Source organism: Anomaloglossus baeobatrachus, chromosome 2, assembly GCF_048569485.1.
Source record: "Anomaloglossus baeobatrachus isolate aAnoBae1 chromosome 2, aAnoBae1.hap1, whole genome shotgun sequence".
NCBI lineage: Eukaryota > Metazoa > Chordata > Amphibia > Anura > Aromobatidae > Anomaloglossus > Anomaloglossus baeobatrachus.
Window position 1 is genome coordinate 272,475,768 of NC_134354.1, and position 19,481 is coordinate 272,495,248.

Below are 19,481 nucleotides of genomic sequence, written 5' to 3' on the forward strand. Positions count from 1 at the left end.
AGAGGCCCAAGGGTGAAGCTCGATGGTAGGCCAAAGGGTGCAGCCCAATGGTTGGCCAAAGATCCAAGGGTGCAGCCCGGTGGTCGGGCCAATATAAGCGAAAAGGCGGCATGCCAACGGGTAGCGGTGTGCTCCCGCGGCATGCCAACGGGTAGCTGTGTGCTTCGGCGGCACCCCAACGGGTAGCGGTGATCAGCCCGATGGTAGGCCCATGGGTGCATTCCAATGGTTGGCTAAAGATCCAAGGGTGTAGCCTTGTGATTGGCACAAGAGGCCCAAGGGTGAAGCTCGATGGTAGGCCTAAGGGTGCAGCCCAATGGTTGGCCAAAGATCCAAGGGTGCAGCCCGGTGGTCGGGCCAATAGAAGCGAAAAGGCGGCACGCCAACGGGTAGCGGTGTGCTCCGGCGGCATGCCAACGGCTAGCGGTGTGCTTCGGCGGCACGCCAACGGGTAGCGGTGTGCTCCGGCGGCGGTGGTCAGCCCAAGAGAAGCCCGAGGGTGCAGCCCGATGGTAGGCCCATGGGTGCATTCCAATGGTTGGCCAAGGATCCAAGGGTGTAGCCCGGTGGATGGCACAAGAGGCCCAAAGGTGAAGCTCGATGGTAGGCCAAAGGGTCCAGCCCAATGGTTGGCCAAAGATCCAAGGGTGCAGTCTGGTGTTTGGGCCAATAAAAGCAAAAAGGCGGCACGCCAACGGGTAGCGGTGTGCTCTGGCGGCACACCAACGGGTAGCGGTGTGCTCCGGCGGCACGCCAACAGGTAGCGGGGTGAGGCCCAAGTAAGGCCCGAGGGTGCAGCCTGATGGTAGGCCCATGGGTGCATTCCAATGGTTGGCCAAAGATTCAAGGGTGTAGCCCGGTGGATGGCACAAGAGGCCCAAGGGTGAAGCTCGATGGTAGACTAAAGAGTGCAGCCCAATGGTTGGCCAAAGATCCAAGGGTGCAGCCCGGTGGTCGGGCCAATAGAAGCAAAAAGGCGGCACGCCAACGGGTAGCGGTGTGCTCTGGCGGCACGCCAACGGGTAGTGGTGTGCTCCGGCGGCACGCCAACGGGTAGCGGTGGTCAGCCCAAGAGAGTCCCGAGGGTGCAGCCCGATGGTAGGCCAATGGGTGCATTCCAGTGGTTGGCCAAAGATCCAAGGGTGTAGCCCGGTAGATGGCACAAGAGGCCCAAGGGTGAAGCTCGATGGTAGGCCAAAGGGTGCAGCCCAATCGTTGGCCAAAGATCCAAGGGTGCAGCCTGGTGGTAGGGCCAATAGAAGCGAAAAGGCGGCACGCCAACGGGTAGCGGTGTACTCCGGCGGCACGCCAACGGGTAGCGGTGTGCTCCGGCGGCACGCCAACGGGTAGCGGTGTGCTCCGGCGGCACCCCAACTGGTAGCGGTGGTCAGACCAAGAGAGGCCCAAGGGTGCAGCCCGATGGTAGGCCCATGGGTGCATCCAAGGGTGTAGCCCTGTGATTGGCACAAGAGGGCCAAGGGTGAAGCTCGATGGTAGGCCAAAGGGTGCAGCCCAATGGTTGGCCAAAGATCCAAGGGTGCAGCCCGGTGGTCGGGCCAATATAAGCGAAAAGTCGGCACGCCAACGGGTAGCGGTGTTCTCCGGCGGCACGCCAACGAGTAACGGTGTGCTCCGGCGGCACGCAAACGGGTAGCGGTGTCCTCCGGCGGCGCGCCAACGGGTAGCGGTGTGCTCCGGCGGTACGCAAGCGGGTAGCGGTGTGCTCCGGCGGCACCCCAACGGGTAGCGGTGGTCAGCCCAAGAGAGGCCCGAAGGTGCAGCCCGATGGTAGGCCCATGGGTGCATTACAATGGTTGGCCAAAGATCCAAGGGAGTAGCCCGGTGGATGGCACAAGAGGCCCAAGGGTGAAGTTCGATGGTAGGCCAAAGGGTGCAGCCCAATGGTTGGCCAAAGATCCAAGGGTGCAGCCCGGTGGTCGGGCCAATAGAAGCAAAAAGGCAGCACGCCAACGGGTAGCGGTGTGTTCCGGCGGGACGCAAACGGATAGCGGTGTGCTCCGGCGGCACGCCAACGGGTAGCGGTGTGCTCCGGCAGCACGCCAACGGGTAGCGGTGGTCAGTCCAAGAGAGGCCCGAGGGTGCAGCCCGATGGTAGGCCCATGGGTGCATTCCAATGGTTGGCTAAAGATCCAAGGGTGTAGCCTGGTGATTGGCACAAGAGGCTCAAAGGTGAAGCTCGATGGTAGGCCAAAGGGTGCAGCCCAATGGTTGGCCAAAGATCCAAGGGTGCAGCTCGGTGGTCGGGCCAATAGAAGCAAAAAGGCGGCACGCCAACGGGTAGCGGTGTGCTCCGGTGGCACGCCAACGGGTAGCGGTGTGCTCCGGCGGCACGCCAATGGGTAGCGGTGTGCTCCGGTGGCACGCCAATGGTTACCTGTGGGCTCCGGCGACACGCCAGTGGGTAGCGGGGTGAGGTCCAAGAGAGGCCCGAGGGTGTAGCCCGATGGTAGGCCCATGGGTGCATTCCAATGGTTGGCCAAAGATCCAAGGGTGTAGCCCGGTGGATAGCACAAGAGGCCCAAGGGTGAAGCTCGATGGTAGGCCAAAGAGTGCAGCCCAATGGTTGGCCAAAGATCCAAGGGTGCAGCCCGGTGGTCGGGCAAATAGAAGCAAAAAGGCGGCACGCTAACGGGTAACGGTGTGCTCCGACGGCACGCCAACGGGTAGCGGTGTGCTCCGGTGGCACCCCAACGGGTAGCGGTGGTTAGCCCAAGAGAGGCCCAAGGGTGCAGCCCGATGGTAGGCCCATGGGTGCATTCCAATGGTTGGCCAAAGATCCAAGGGTGTAGCCCGGTGGATGGCACAAGAGGCCCAAGGGTGAAGCTCGATGGTAGGCCAAAGGGTGCAGCCCAATGGTTGGCCAAAGATCCAAGGTTGCAGCCCGGTGGTCGGGCCAATAGAAGCAAAAAGGCGGCACGCCAACGGGTAGCGGTGTGCTCCGACGGCACGCCAACGGGTAGCTGTGTGCTCCGGCGGCACGCCAACGGGTAGCGGTGTGCTCCAGCGGCACACCAACGGGTAGCGGTGTGCTCCGGCGGCACGCCAACGGGTAGCGGTGTGCTCCGGCGGCACGCCAAGGGGTAGCGGTGTGCTCCGGCGGCACGCCAACGGGTAGCGGTGTGCTCCGGCGTCACTCCAACGGGTAGCGGTGTGCTCCGGCGGCACGCCAACGGGTAGCGGTGTGCTCCGGCGGCACGCCAACGGGTAGCGGTGTGCTCCGGCGGCACGCCAACGGGTAGCGGTGTGCTCCGGCGGCACGCCAACGGGTAGCGGTGTGCTCCGGCGACACGCCAACGGGTAGCGGTGGTCAGCCCAAGAGAGGCCCGAGGGTGCAGCCCGATGGTAGGCCCATGGGTTCATTCCAATGGTTGGCTAAAGATCCAAGGGTGTAGCCCGGTGATTGGCACAAGAGGCTCAAGGGTGAAGCTCGATGGTAGGCCAAAGGGTGCAGCCCAATGTGTTATGATCCGGAACCATGGAAGACCACCACGAATCATTGGCAAAAGGTGACAAGAGCATTGGCAACTAATCTGGCCGCCATCCCCTTACTAACCATCACAACTAGAAGTAGCCGAGGGGTGAACTAACATCCTGTGGACCGCGAACCCAGCCAGAGAACTAACTATCCTAAAGGTAGGAAAGATGAATAACTCTCTGCCTCAGAAAATAGACAAGAATAGCTAGCCCCCCACATTCAAAGACTGCGGTGATATAGGAAAAACACAATACACAGGTAGATGACAGGATTAGCAAAAGGCGAGGCCCCCGTTGACTAAAATAGGAAAGGACAGGGAAGGGACTGATGGTGGCCAGAGAAAAACCCTGCAAAATACCAACTTCCTGATAGTACAAAAAGGCCCTCAGATCGCACGATCTGAACTCCGTCCTATACCAGGTGCCCTTGTCATACCAATGAACAGAAAACAAGAATCATAACAAATTCAACAAGCCACAAACACATGGACCCAAAGGAGCTATACTCTACACAGAACTGCAGGGAGTTCCCCAACAATCCAATGAGGGGGAAAATCCCTGCAAGCAAATAACCTGAAACCAACCACAGCAAATGACAAACCCAGATAAACAAAAGAACCAGACAATAAATAAAGAGCAAGCACTTATCTGGGGAAGATGTGGTGTAGAGCAGGATTAAGCAGGCTGGAGATACAAAGAACAACTGACATCCGGCAACAGCCTGCAATCAGACCAGGATTTAAATAAGCAGAGAGTTAGCAAAGGAAACACCCACTGCACAACACACCTGGTCCAAGTCCAAACCATTCCTGACCACCAGAGGGAGCCTCCCAGCAGCCAAAACATAACTAACATTCACAACAGTACCCCCCCCACCACCTGAGGAGGGGTCACCGAACCCTCACCCACGCCACTGGGTCGCTCGGAATGAGCATCATGGAAGGCGCGAACCAACCTGTCCGCATGAATGTCAGAAGCCACAACCCAAGAGTTATCCTCCTGCCCATAACCCTTCCATTTCACAAGGTACTGAAGCTGACGCCTACTGCGACGGGAATCCAGAATTTTTTCAACCTCATACTCCAGATCCCCTTGTACCAAAACAGGGTCAGGAGGCGCTGCTGCAGGAACTGCTGGCTCCACATGTTTCTTCAACAAGGACTTATGGAAGACATTGTGAATCTTAAATGACGCAGGCAGAGTCAAACGGAAAGATACAGGGTTAATAATCTCGGAAATCTTATAAGGTCCAATAAATCTGGGTTAAATTTAGGAGATGGAACTCTCATAGGAATATTTTTAGAGGACAACCACACCATGTCCCCTACTTTAAACCGGGGACCAACAGTCCGACGCCGGTTGGCAAACTTTTGGGCAGTTTCTTGGGACTGAAACAATTTATCCACTACCTGCCCCAAATCTGCTGCATTCTGTTGACCACCAAATCCACCCCCGGACAGTCAGATGCCTCAAGCTGCCCTGAGAGGAACCTAGGGTGATACCCAAAATTGCAGAAAAAGGGGGACACCAACGTGGTAGAGCTAGCTCTATTGTTAAGGGCAAATTCAGCCAAAGGCAAAAACGAAACCCAGTCATCCTGATCCGCAGAAACAAAACACCGTAAATAGGTCTCCAGGGTCTGGTTAGCCCTTTCAGTCTGACCGTTGGTCTGAGGATGAAACGCCGAGGAGAAAGACAGCTGAACACCCAATTTGGAGCAAAAAATCCTCCAAAACCTGGATACAAACTGCACCCCTCTGTCAGAAACAATGTTTTCGGGAATACCATGCAAACGAACAACATGTTGGAAAAACAAAGGCACCAACTCTGATGAAGACGGCAACTTAGATAGGGGAACCAAGTGGACCATCTTGGAGAATCTGTCACAGATCACCCAAATCACAGTCATTTTCTGAGAGACGGGAAGCTCTGAAATAAAATCCATAGAGATGTGCGTCCAAGGTTTCTTAGGTACAGGCAAAGGCAATAATAGCCCACTAGAACGTGAACAACAGGGCTTGGACCTAGAACAAACTCCACACAACTGCACAAAACGACAGACATCTCGGGACAGGGAAGGCCACCAAAAAGAGCGTCTCACAAGATCCCGAGTACCAAAAATGCCAGGATGACCCGCCATAACAGAGCAATGAACCTCAGAGACAACTCGGTCTCTCCATTGGTCTGGGACAAACAGTTTCCCTGTAGGACATCTCTCAGGTTTATCCCCCTGAAATTCCGCCAGTGCCAACCGCAGATCAGGTGAAATAGCCGAGAAAACTACACCATCATTCAGGATAGTAGACGGTTCGACAACCTCCAAAGAGTCCGCGCAGAAACTCCTGGAAAGGGCATCGGCCTTAACATTCTTGGCGCCCAGCAAAAAAGAGACCACAAAATTAAACCGGGTAAAAACCAAAGCCCACCTCGCCTGCCGAGGCTTCAACCTCTTGGCCGATTCCAGATAGATGAGATTCTTGTGGTCCGTAAGCACCACAACTTGATGCCTAGCCCCCTCCAACCAATGCGTCCACTCTTCAAATGCGCACTTCATAGCCAATAATTCCCGGTTCCCCACATCATAATTCTGTTCAGAAGGAGCAAACGTCCGAGAGAAAAAGGCACAGGGCTTAAGTTTACCCGAAGTAGCGTCTCGTTGAGACAGAACAGCACCTGCTCCGATCTCTGAGGCATCGATCTCAACTTGAAATGGGCGAGACACATCAGGTTGCTGCAGAACTGGGGCAGAAGTGAATCGCCTTTTAAGCTCCTGGAAGGCCACAATTGCCTCAGGGGTCCAATGCTCAGCATCAGCTCCCTTTGTCAAATCTGTCAGAGGTTTGACAATGGCAGAAAAATTGGCTATAAATTTACGGTAAAAATTAGCAAACCCCAAAAACCGCTGCAGGGATTTTAGAGAAGTCGGTTGCACCCAGTCGTAAATAGCCTGAACCTTAACCGGGTCCAGTTCGATAGCGGAGGGAGACAGGATGAAGCCCAAAAAGGAAATCCTTTGCACCCCAAAGAGGCACTTTGACCCCTTAACGTACAGTGCATTATCCTTAAGTATCTGAAAAACATCCCGTACTTGCCCAACATGAGAGTCCCAATCATCAGAAAAAACTAAGATGTCATCCAAATACTCAATCAAAAATTTACCAATAAGGTCCCGATAAATATCATTCATTAAGGCCTGGAAGACGGAGGGTGCATTAGTGAGCCCAAAAGGCATCACTAGGTACTCAAAATGCCCCTCAGGAGCATTAAAAGCCGTCTTCCATTCATCACCCTCCTTAATACGGATGAGATTATACGCACCCTTGAGATCCAGTTTCGTAAACTATTTGGCACTCTTCACTCTAGAGAACAGATCAGACATCAGAGGCAAAGGGTACTGATATTTGACCGTAATTTTATTAAGAAGACGGTAATCAATACAAGGCCTCAACGAACCATCTTTCTTAGCAACAAAGAAGAAGCCGGCACCCAAAGGAGAAGATGAAAGCCGAATGTGCCCCTTCTCCAAGGATTCCCTGATGTATGACCGCATGGCATCATGTTTGGGCACAGACAAGTTGAAAATCCGCCCCTTGGGAAATTTACAACCGGGCACCAACTCAATGGCACAGTCACAGTCCCGGTGTGGGGGCAGAGAATCAGATTGCTGGTCATTAAATACATCACGGAAATCAGACAAGAAGGCCGGAACATCAACTGCCTGAGCAGACGTGGATGACACGGAAAGGTCCTGATGCACACCTTGACAAACCCAATTAGCTACCGACAAGGATCTCCAGTCAAGAACCGGATTATGGGTCTGCAACCACGGAATCCCAGTACCAAGGTATCCTGTAAATTATGCAATACTAAAAATGTACAAGTTTCCTGATGCGCTGGTGCAACTCTCATAGGCACCTGAGTCCAAAATTGGGGTTTATGTTCTGCCAAAGGGGTAGCATCAATGCCCCTTAAAGGAATAGGAGTTTGCAAAGGAACCATGGAGAAACCACAATCCCTAGCAAACCCAAAATCCATCAAATTGAGCGCTGCCCCTGAGTCTACAAAGGCAAATGCCGAAAAGGAAGACAATGAGCAAATCAATGTGACAGACAAAAGAAACTTTGGTTGCAAAGAACCCACAGTAACAGAAGTAGCCAATCTCCTTTCACGTTTAGGGCAGACAGAGATGTTATGAGAAGTGTCTCCACAATAGAAGCAAAGTCTATTCTTCCGTCTGAACCCCTGCCGACTAGCATTAGAAAGGACCCTATCACACTCCATAGGCTCCAAAGGCTGTTCCACAGGCACAAAACCAGCATGTGTCTTCCTGCGCTCACGTAAACGCCTATCAATCTGAATGGCCAATGTCATAGAGGCATCAAGACCAGAAGGGACGAGAAATCCTACCATTACATCCTTCACAGCATCAGCAATACCCTTCCAAAAAAGAGCCGCAAGCGCATCATCATTCCATTTGGTAAGGACCGCCCACTTTCGAAATTTCTGACAAAACGTTTCTGCAGAATCCAAACCCTGAGTTAAGGACAACAAGACCTTTTCTGCTTGGTCCACAATATTGGGTTCGTCATATAATAAACCCAAGGCCTGAAAAAAGGAGTCCACATCACTGAGAATCGGATTATCAGACGCTAAAGAGAAGGCCCAGTCCTGAGGGTCACCACGCAGCAAGGAGATGACAATCTTAACCTGCTGTACGGGATTCACTTAGGGCGCAGGTCAAAAAATAATTTCCAATTATTTTTGAAGCTCAAAAATCTCGACCTATCTCCCGAAAAAAATTCAGGAACAGGAATCTTAGGCGGGCTTTGCACACTACGACATCGCAGGCCGATGCTGCGATGCCGAGTGCGATAGTGCCCGCCCCCGTCGCAGCAGCGATATGTGGTGATAGCTGGCGTAGCGAAAGTTATCGCTACGCCAGCTTCACACACACACTCACCTGCCGTGCGACGTCCCTGTGGCCGGCGACCCGCCTCCTTGTTAAGGGGGCGGGTCGTGCGGCGTCACTGCGACGTCACACGGCAGGCGGCCAATCAGAGCGGAGGGGCGGAGATGAGCAGGATGTAAACATCCTGCCCACCTCCTTCCTTCCGCATATCCTACGGAAGCCGCAGTGAGGCCGGTAGGAGACGTTCCTCGCTCCTGCGACTTCACACACAGCGATGTGTGCCGCCGCAGGAGCGAGGAACAACATCGGACCATTGCGTCAGCGTAATTATGGATTACGCCGACGCTGTACCGATGATACGATTACAACGCTTTTGCGCTCGTTAATCGTATCATCCAGCCTTTACACACTGCGATGTCGCATGCGATGCCGGAAGTGCGTCATTTTCAATTTGACCCCACCGACATCGCACCTGCGATGTCGCAGTGTGCAAAGTGCCCCTTAGGCTCTGCAAGGGGAGTCTGTGCAAGATAAGACTCTATACGACGAACCTTAGCATCAAGATGAGCAACACGCTTCTCTAATTCATCCATGCTAGAAAAAAGAAATCTTCCACAGAACCCAAGGAAGAAGAGGAAAAACACCAAAAAAAAAATTCTCAGCAGCTTTTTTTTTTTTTTTTTTTTTTCCTCTTTTTTTTCTTTTTCTTAAGAGTAAGTACCCTTTAAATTTGTGGGCCGGATGTACTGTTCTGATCCGGAACCATGGAAGACCACCACAAATCATTGGCAAAAAAGGTGACAAGAGCATTGGCAACTAATCTGGCCGCCATCCCCTTAATAACCATCACAACTAGAAGTAGCCGAGGGGTGAACTAACATCCTGTGCACCGCGAACCCAGCCGGAGAACTAACTATCCTAAAGGTAGGAAAGATGAATAACTCTCTGCCTCAGAAAATAGACAAGAATAGCTAGCCCCCCACATTCAAAGACTGCGGTGATATAGGAAAAACACAATACACAGGTAGATGACAGGATTAGCAAAAGGCGAGGCCCCCGCTGACTAAAATAGGAAAGGACAGGAAAGGGACTGATGGTGGCCAGAGAAAAACCCTGCAAAATACCAACTTCCTGATAGTACAAATAGGCCCTCAGATTGCACGATCTGAACTCCGTCCTATACCAGGTGCCCTTGTCATACCAATGAACAGAAAACAAGAATCATAACAAAGTCAACAAGCCACAAACACATGGACCCAAAGGAGCTATACTCCACACAGAACTGCAGGGAGTTCCCCAACAATCCAATGAGGGGGAAAATCCCTGTAAGCAAATAACCTGAAACCAACCACAGCAAATGACAAACCCAGATAAACAAAAGAACCAGACAATAAATAAAGAGCAAGCACTTATCTGGGGAAGATGTAGTGTAGAGCAGGATTAGACAGGCTGGAGATACAAAGAACAACTGACATCCGGCAACAGCCTGCAATCAGACCAGGATTTAAATAAGCAGAGAGTTAGCAAAGGAAACACCCACTGCACAACACACCTGGTCCAAGTCCAAACCATTCCTGGCCACCAGAGGGAGCCTCCCAGCAGCCAAAACATAACTAACATTCACAACACCAATGGTTGGCCAAAGATCCAAGGGTGCAGCCCAGTGGTCGGGCCAATAGAAGCAAAAAGGCGGCACGCCAACGGGTAGCGGTGTGCTCCGGCGGCACGCCAACGTGTAGCGGTGTGCTCCGGCGGCATGCCAACGGTTAGCGGGGTGAGGCCCAAGAGAGGCCCGAGGGTGCAGCCCGATGGTAGGCCCATGGGTGCATTCCAATGGTTGGCCAAAGATCCAAGGGTATAGCCCGGTGGATGACACAAGAGGCCCAAGTGTTGTGAATGTTAGTTATGTTTTGGCTGCTGGGAGGCTCCCTCTGGTGGCCAGGAATGGTTTGGACTTGGACCACTTGTGTTGTGCAGTGGGTGTTTCCTTTGCTAACTCTCTGCTTATTTAAATCCTGGTCTGATTGCAGGCTGTTGCCGGATGTCAGTTGTTCTTTGTATCTCCAGCCTGCTTTTTCCTGCTCTACATCACATCTTCCCCAGATATGTGCTTGCTCATTATTTATTGTCTGGTTCTTTTGTTTATCTGGGTTTGTCATTTGCTGTGGTTGGTTTCAGTTTATTTGCTTGCAGGGATTTTCCCCCTTAGTGGATTGTTGAGGAACTCCCTGCAGTTCTGTGTGGAGTATAGCTCCTTTGGGTCCATGTGTTTGTGGCTTGTTGAATTTGTTATGATTCTTGTTTTCTGTTCATTGGTATGACAAGGGCACCTGGTATAGGACGGAGTTCAGATCGTGCGATCTGAGGGCCTTTTTGTACTATCAGGAAGTTGGTATTTTGCAGGGTTTTTCTCTGGCCACCATCAGTCCCTTTCCTGTCCTTTCCTATTTTAGTCAGCGGGGGCCTCACCTTTTGCTAATCCTGTCATCTACCTGTGTATTGTGTTTTTCCTATATCACCGCAGTCTTTGAATGTGGGGGGCTAGCTATTCTTGTCTATTTTCTGAGGCAGAGAGTTATTCATCTTTCCTACCTTTAGGATAGTTAGTTCTCCGGCTGGGTTCGCAGTGCACAGGATGTTAGTTCACCCCTCGGCTACTTCTAGTTGTAATGGTTAGTAAGGGGATGGCGGCCAGATTAGTTGCCAATGCTCTTGTCACCTTTTTTGCCAATGATTTGTGGTGGTCTTCCATGGTTCCGTATCATAACACCCAAGGGTGAAGCTCGATGGTAGGCCAAAGAGTGCAGCCCAATAGTTGGCCAAAGATCCAAGGGTGGAGTCCGGTGGTCGGGCCAATAGAAGCAAAAAGGCGGCACGCCAACGGGTAACGGTGTGCTCCGACGGCACGCCAACGGGTAGCGGTGTGCTCCGGCGGCACGCCAACGGGTAGCAGTGTTCTCCGGCGGCACGCCAACGGGTAGCGGTGGTCAGCCCAAGAGAGGCCCGATGTTGCAGCCCAATGGTCGGCCCATGGGTGCTTTCCAATGGTTGGCCAAAGATTCAAGGGTGTAGTCCGATTGGCACAAGAGGCCCAAGGGTGCAGCTCGATGGTAGGCCAAAGGGTGTAGCCCAATGGTTGGCCAAAGATCCAAGGGTGCAGCCCGGTGGTCGGGCCAATAGAAGCAAAAAGGCGGCACGCCAACGGGTAGCGGTGTGCTCCGGTGGCATGCCAACGGGTAGCGGTGTGCTCCGGTGGCACGCCAACGCGTAGCGGTGTGCTCCGGTGGCATGCCAACGGGTAGTGGTGTGCTCCGGCGGCACGCCAACGGGTAGCGGTGTGATCCGGTGGCATGCCAACGAGTAGCGGTGTGCTTCGGTGGCACGCCAACGGGTAGCGGTGTGCTCCGGTGGCACGCCAACGGGTAGCGGTGTGCTCCGGCTGCACACCAACGGGTAGCGATGTGCTCTGGCGGCACGCCAACGGGTAGACAACCCTGCTCATGAGAGCTTACAATCTACAATGATAAGGGGGGGACAAGGTACAAGTGCTTATTTACAATGACAATTCTGCTATCTCAAGGAAATGGGGGATAAATAATGGCTTCCTGGACCAGTTGGCCAGAACCTTGAGATGCATTTGGGTGCCATGGAGTTTGATGCGGGGTTATGTTCTGAGAAGTTGTGGAGGGACTATGTGAATTTAGTTTGGCTACTGAGTGTGATAGGTCGCCCTAAAAAGATGCGTTTCTGGGAGCATCTGAAGCTGAGTGAGTTGTGATTCATCCTAACTGCTTAGGGTAGAGCGTTCCAGAGGATTGGTGTGGCTCGGGACAAGTCTTGGATCCGGGAGGGGGAGGTTCTGATTAGTGTGGATGTTAGTCGAAAGTCATTTGCAGAGCGTAGAGAACAGGTGGGGTGATAGAGAGGAGGGTGGAGATGTAGGGGGGGTACCGCACTGTGGAAAGCTTTGTGGCTGAAAACAAGCAGTTTGAATTAGATCCTGTGATATATGGGCAGCCAATGCAATGACTGGCACTGAGCAGAGGCATCCGAGTAGGAGTTAGCCAGATAGGTGACCCTGGCTGCTGCATTAAGGATGGACTGTAGAGGAGAGACTCTAGTTAGGGGGAGACCAATTAATAGAGAGTTACAGTAGTCAAGGCGAGAGTGGGTCAGGGCCACGGTAAGGGTTTTTGTCGTTTCCATTGTGAGAAAGGGGTGGATTCTAGAGATGTTCTTGAGGTGCAAGCGTCAGGAGCGGGCAAGAGATTGTATGTGGGAGGTGAAGGAGAGGTCAGTGTCAAGTATAACACCCAGACAGCGAGCTTGCTTCCTAGGACTTATCGTTGTGCCACACACAGAGAGGGAAATGTCAGGTTTAGGAACGTTGGAAGACGGGGGAAAAGAAGTTCAGCTTTGGAAAGGTTAAGTTTCAGATAAAGAGCAGACATGATGTTGCAAACTGCAGTCAGGCAGTCACTTGTGTTCTGTAGTACAGCGGGGGTGAGCTCAGGCGATGAGGTGTAGCTGTGTGTCATCAGCATAAAGATGGTACTGAAAGCCAAATCTACTGATGGTGTGTCCAATTGGGGCAGTGTAGAGAGAGAAAAGAGGGCCAAGGACTGAACCTTGAGGGACCCCAACAGTGAGAGGAAGAGAAGATGTGGAGCCAGCAAATGATACACTGAATGAGCGGCCAGAAAAATAGGAACGGTATACTATTGTTCAGTACAGTATATACTATATATCATTTCTATCAATTTGCAGTTGTGGATATAGTATTGTACTTTCTTTCGGCTAACCAGTACAGCACATTTCTTGTAATGTACCTCTCGCACACCAATTCTATTGTAAGCTAATGTGCAGTATAATTTGTTTTACATGTTTTTTACTGCACAGTATTTTGTATTAGTGTACTGTAATAATTGTATGTGAATATAGTACACTAGAAGGTGGCCCGATTCTACGCATCGAGTATTCTAGAATTTACGTATTGTGTAGTTAATGTATGATTTTTGTTATCTAATATATAAAGCTGAATGTGTGTGTGTGTGTGTGTGTGTATATGTGTGTATGTGTGTATGTCCGGGATTGGCATCTGCACCGTCGCAGCTACAGCCACAAAATTTTGCACACTCACACGTCTGGACCCCGAGAGCGTTATAGGCTATGTTTTGAGGGGAAATTTTAACCCTGCGCTTTACAGTTATTCGCCAAAAAACCTGCCTCCATTAAAGCAAATGGAGCTGGGAGCCACAGTGCAGCCAGAACTTCAGAAGAATGCGCAGCCACGCCCTTATATGGAATGTTGGCGTGTCACAATGCAGCCAGGGAAAGAGGCAGACACAGACAGGGTAAGAAACAGACATAGACAGGGTAAGAGACAAACAGAAAGAGACAGACACAGGGAAAGAGACACACAGACAGAGAGACAGACACAGGGAAACAGACAGGGAAAGAAAGGGAAAGAGACAGGGTAAGAGACAGACAAAGACAGGTAAAGATACAGACAAAGAGACAGACAGAGGGAAAGAGAGGGAAAGAGACAGACAGGGAAAGTGACAGAGATAGGCAGACAGGGAAAGAGATAGATAGACAGACAGGGAAAGAGATTGAGACAGACGGAGAAAGAGACAGAGACAGTCAGAGACAGACAGGGAAAGAGACAAAGAGAGACAGATAGATATATACAGAGGCGGAGACAGACAGAGAAATGGAGAGAAACAGAGAGACAGTTACTATCCCGGGTGTTAATACATTCTATTTATACATTCTATCCCAGGAATGTTAATACATTCTATTTTGTTAACAACAGTTATTAACCCGGGCGAAGAAAAAGGTGTGTCCAAACTTTTGGTCTGTACTTTATATATATATATATATATATATATGTATATATATATATATATATATATATATATATATAATGTCTGCAAATAGAACATATGATTTTTGTTTTATATATATATATATATGTATATATATATATATATATATGTTGTTGTGTGTAGTTACCAAGTGTTTGTGTAGGGCGCTGTACATGTTCTGGCTGTGGCGGGGGGTGAGAGCGGTGTTGTTTGTGTGTTGCATTGTGTGTGTTGCGTTGTTTGTGGAGCGGTGTGTGTCTGTAGCGTTGTGTGTGTGTGTTGCGCGGTTTGTGTGGGGTGTGTGTTTTGGGGGAGGGATGTTTTGTGCAATGTGTGTGTTGTGCGGTATGTGCGTATATTTGTGTGTGCCGCGGTGTTTGTGTGTTGGGTGTTGTGTGTGTGCGGCGTTGTCTGTGTGTGTGGGTGTCTGTGTAGGGCGGTGTTTGTGGTTCCCAGTGTGTGTGTGGTGTGTTGTGCAGTGCGTGTGTGGCGGTGTGTGTGTGTGTGTGTTTTGGGGGGAGGTGTGCACTCCCCATCGTGCTCCATCCCCCATGCTGCGCATTCCCCATCGTGCTCCATCCCCCATGCTGCACACTCCCAAACGTGCTCCATCCCCCATGCTGCGCACTCCCCATCGTGCTCCATCCCCCATGCTGCGCACCCCCCATCGTGCTCCATCCCCCATGCTGCGCACCCCCCCATCGTGCTCCACCCCCCATGCTGCGCACCCCGCATCATGCTCCATCCCCCATGCTGCGCACCCCCCATCGTGCTCCATCCCCCATGCTGTGCACCCCCCATCACAGTCACACATCAGACAGTATACACGCACACATCTGATCTCATACACTCACACCCCACTTCTGCCTGTGCCCTCCGGTGGACGGTCCCAGCAGCTGTGCTGCACGCAGTGCTCCTCTGCCTTCTGCCGACACGCACACATCCGATCGCATACACGCACACATCCGATCGCATACACGCACACATCCGATCGCATACACGCACACATCCGATCGCATACACGCACACATCCGATCGCATACACGCACACACCCGATCGCATACACACACATTGACGATATCGCACATATGCGCTCACACTCATGCTTCCGGCCATGTGATCCTCCGGCAGGTCCTGGAAGGTCACTGCACGCACAGTATCGCCGCCGAGAAGCAAGCGATATCACTGGATGTTGTGAGTGTGTGGATGCGATCTGATGTGTGTGTGACAGTGAATGTGATCTGATGTGTGTGTGTGTGTGTGTGTGTGTCTGTTCTTATGTGTGTGCGTGTGTGTGTGTTCCGCCGCTGCAGGACCTTGATGCGCTCACCTGCTCCCAGTCGGCTTCTGGTGAGTATGATCGGGGGTCTTCTTTCTTCTGTCTTCTCTCTTCTGCACATGTGTACCGGGAGCCGGTGTACGCTGGTAACCATGCTACACAATATTACCCGATGTGTACCATGGTTACCAGCGTACCCCGCCCCCCCGCACGCATGGGAGCCCACACCAGCGTACGCCGGCAACCCCAGCAATGCGAGGGTATGTGTCGGCTGGGTTGCCGGCGTACGCTGGTGTGGGCTCCCGGGGGTACAGCACTCACCTGGGAGTCGGGGCTCCGTGTCGGTTCGGGGAATGCGTGCGGGGGGCGGGGCCAGAGCGAGCGTGCAATGCGTGAGGGGGGCGGGGCGTGGCCGAGTTGCCAATGCGTGCAGGGGGCCGGGGCGAGAGGCCAATCCGTGTGGGGGGCGAAGCCTGGGCGAGCGGCCAATCCGTGCGGGAGGGCGGAGCCGAGGCGAGCGGCCAATGAGACGCTTGTCGCGGTAACGACAGAATTTTGGAGCAAGACAGACAGACAGAATAAGGCAATTATATATATAGATTATGTTGTATTACTGTAAAAGTTTTTAGAAATACAGGAAATAGTTTTGTGTTGTGGAACGAATTGTCTGCGTTTAAATTACTTCCTATGGGAAAATTTGCTTTGATATAAGAGTAACTTGGTTTAATAGCAGACACCCGGAACCAATTATGATCGTAATCCAAGGTTCCACTGTATTATATAATCTGCAGACTAAAAATAGGTGATGTCACCTATGTAAACCAAGAAAACATAATACTAGTTGAGGAACCCAAAAGAAGATGAATTTTTATATAATTTATTCCGGTACCTTGTTGGATTTTGTCACCTGGTAATAGTATATTATATACCTAAAAAGGTATAGACTTTGGGTCAATGTTAAAAAGGCGAGAACTTTGGGTCAATGTAGTAGACGGTGATCCCCAAATGTTCCCTAATTTACAAAACCCTCCACCAGGCTTCAATCTACCAAGGAAAACGTGGGTTACTCTAAATCGTATCAGAACAAACTTTGGCGTCTGTGCAGATTTTTTGTATAAGTGGGGAAAATATGACTCTCCGACCTGTGACTGTGGAGCAGATCGTCAAACTATCCAGCACATTGTTGAGGAGTGCCCCCTGAGATCCTACCATGGTGATAAGAAGGATTTCTATATTGTAAATGATAATGCTATTGCATATATAGAAAATCTTGATATTCAAATTAGATTTTTATCCTTTTGATATTTTTCAATCACTGTCTATTGTCTGGTGTTTATTTTTACATGATGGTAAGATATACGTTCATACAATTAAATTAAAAACCTAAAAAGGTATTGTTATATGTGAATTTCTATTAGTAACACTGGGTGACTGAAATCTCCACATTTCAAAAGTGGACGAGGGGTCACAACTGTGGTGGTCGAGCGGGACCTGGACGCACTGTCACACCTGCGGCGGTCGAGTGGGACCTTGTCACAATCACTGTGGAGTTAGTAGAGTCCGCGCCGGTGGTGCTCTGAATACCTGATTTTAGGAACTGGAACGTCTCTGGATATAAAGAGGCGGTGTCGTTGGACTTTATCTGAGCACTTCAGGTCTAGGCGGTACTTCTCACATAGCGAGATCGCTAGCGAGATTGCTGCTGAGTCACGGTTTTTGTGACGCAGCAGTGACCTCATTAGCGATTTCGCTGTGTGTGACACTGAGCAGCAATCTGGCCCCTGCTGTGAGATCGCTGCTCGTTACACACACTGCTGGTTCATTTTTTAGTTGTTGCTCTCCCGCTGTTAAGCACACATCGCTGTGTGTGACAGCGAGAGAGCAACAATCTGAATGTGCAGGGAGAAGGAGCCGGCGTCTGGCAGCCTGCGGTAAGCTGTAACCAAGGTAAATATCGGGTAACCAAGGAAGCCCTATTTACCTTCGTTATTAGCGTCCGCCGCTCTGACGCTGCCAGTGCCTGCTTCCTGCACACGTAGCCGGAGTACATATCGGGTAAAATTAACACAATGTATACTCTGGCTACGAGTGCAGGGAGAAACCTTAGAAAAATGTTCAGGGGGGTCTTTAGACAAAGTACACCTCAAAAAATCAAACCCCACCATAAAATTCAATACTTTATTCCATTAAACCAACAAAGTGCAAATTAAAAACAGAGTAGTTTGATGCATTAAGTTACGGTCACAGGGAGGATCCCGGGCAGATTCCCTATTCTTTCCCTTCCTGACCGTAGGGGTCGGCACCCTACAAGGGTAAACGCAGTGGTGCCCCCGCTCGACGTGGACTGACCCTTCAAACCCTGTACTGACAACCTTATTCGTGCTGCTGATCTCTGTGAGCGTTTACCCTTGTAGGGTGCCGACCCCTGCGGTCAGGAAGGGAAAGAATAGGGAATCTGCCCGGGATCCTCCCTGTGACCGTAACTTAATGCATCAAACTACTCTGTTTTTAATTTGCACTTTGTTGGTTTAATGGAATAAAGTATTGAATTTTATGGTGGGGTTTGATTTTTTGAGGTGTACGAGTGCAGGGAGCCAGCGCTAAGCGGTTTGTGCTGGTAACCAAGGTAAATATCGGGTAACAAGCGCTTGGTTACCCGATGTTTTCTGTGGTTACCAGTGTCCGCAGCTTCCAGGCGCCGGCTCCCTGCAAGCGCAGCATCGCTTCCACGTCGCTGCTGGCTGGGGGCTGGTCGCTGGTGAGATCTGCCTGATTGAGAGCTCACCAGCGACCATGTAGTGACGCAGCAGTGATCCTGACCAGGTCAGATCGCTGGTGGGATCGCTGCTGCGTCGCTAAAGTGTGACGGTACCCTAGGAGTGCGAAGGAACTTTTCTCATTTTGCTTTGTATATTGTCCTTGTCTGTTGCTGGAGACATTGTCTTAAGTACTGAAGGGAATTACCCTTGAGTGTTATTATCCACAGATAATTTCTTATACTAAATTGCAAGGTACCAGATTAAAATATTTCACAAGTTGTAATATTATATTTGCTAAGTGTCTGCATGCCAGTTATAACATATTGTGTTATGATTGGAGATGAGCGAACCTGAACTGTAAAGTTCAGGGATCATACCAGACACTGGGTGTTCAGGGCTCGAACTCCAACACAGACTTTTTAAAAATAAGTCTGTGTCTGAGTTTGAATGCTGTTCGTTTGCTAATAAAGTTTGTTGAAAGGCTGCAGTGCAACAAATTAACAAACTTTGTTGCATGAGGAAGATTGCTGTGAACAAAATTAATAAATTTAAAAAAAATGGAGAGGGCTCCCCCTATGTTTATAACTAGCCAAGGCAAAGCAGACAGTGGGGGTTGGTATTATCAGGCTGGGAAGGACCATGGTTATTTGGCCCTTCTCAGCCTAAAATAGCAGCCCCAGCCACCTCAGAAGTGGCACATGCATTAGATGCAGCCATTCTGGTGCTTTGCCTTGCTTTTCCTGATTGCCCTTGTGTGGTGGCAATCGGTTTAATACTTTTGCGGTTGATGTCAGCTTCGAATTGACAGCTGGCATTAACCCCGGGGGTTAGTAATGGAGAGGTGTCTATCAGACACCTCCATTACTACCCCGGCTGAAAGAAAAAAGTTCATGGATAGCATGTGTGCTTTTTGTGAATAATAGAATATTGCAGGTTATTGTTACTAGATTTTGTTATATGGGACGTTGATCCAGGGAACTAGTCTGATTGCCGTATGTTGAATTGGGAAGGAATTTTTCCCCTAATACGGGGCAATTAGCATCTGCCTCATGGGGTTTTTGCCTTCCTCTGGATCAACACATTAGCTTTTAGGCTGAACTTGGTGGACTTAAGTCTTTCAACCTTAAGGCTATGAAGCGATCTTTGTATTGAGGCTCAAGGGTGTAGGCCG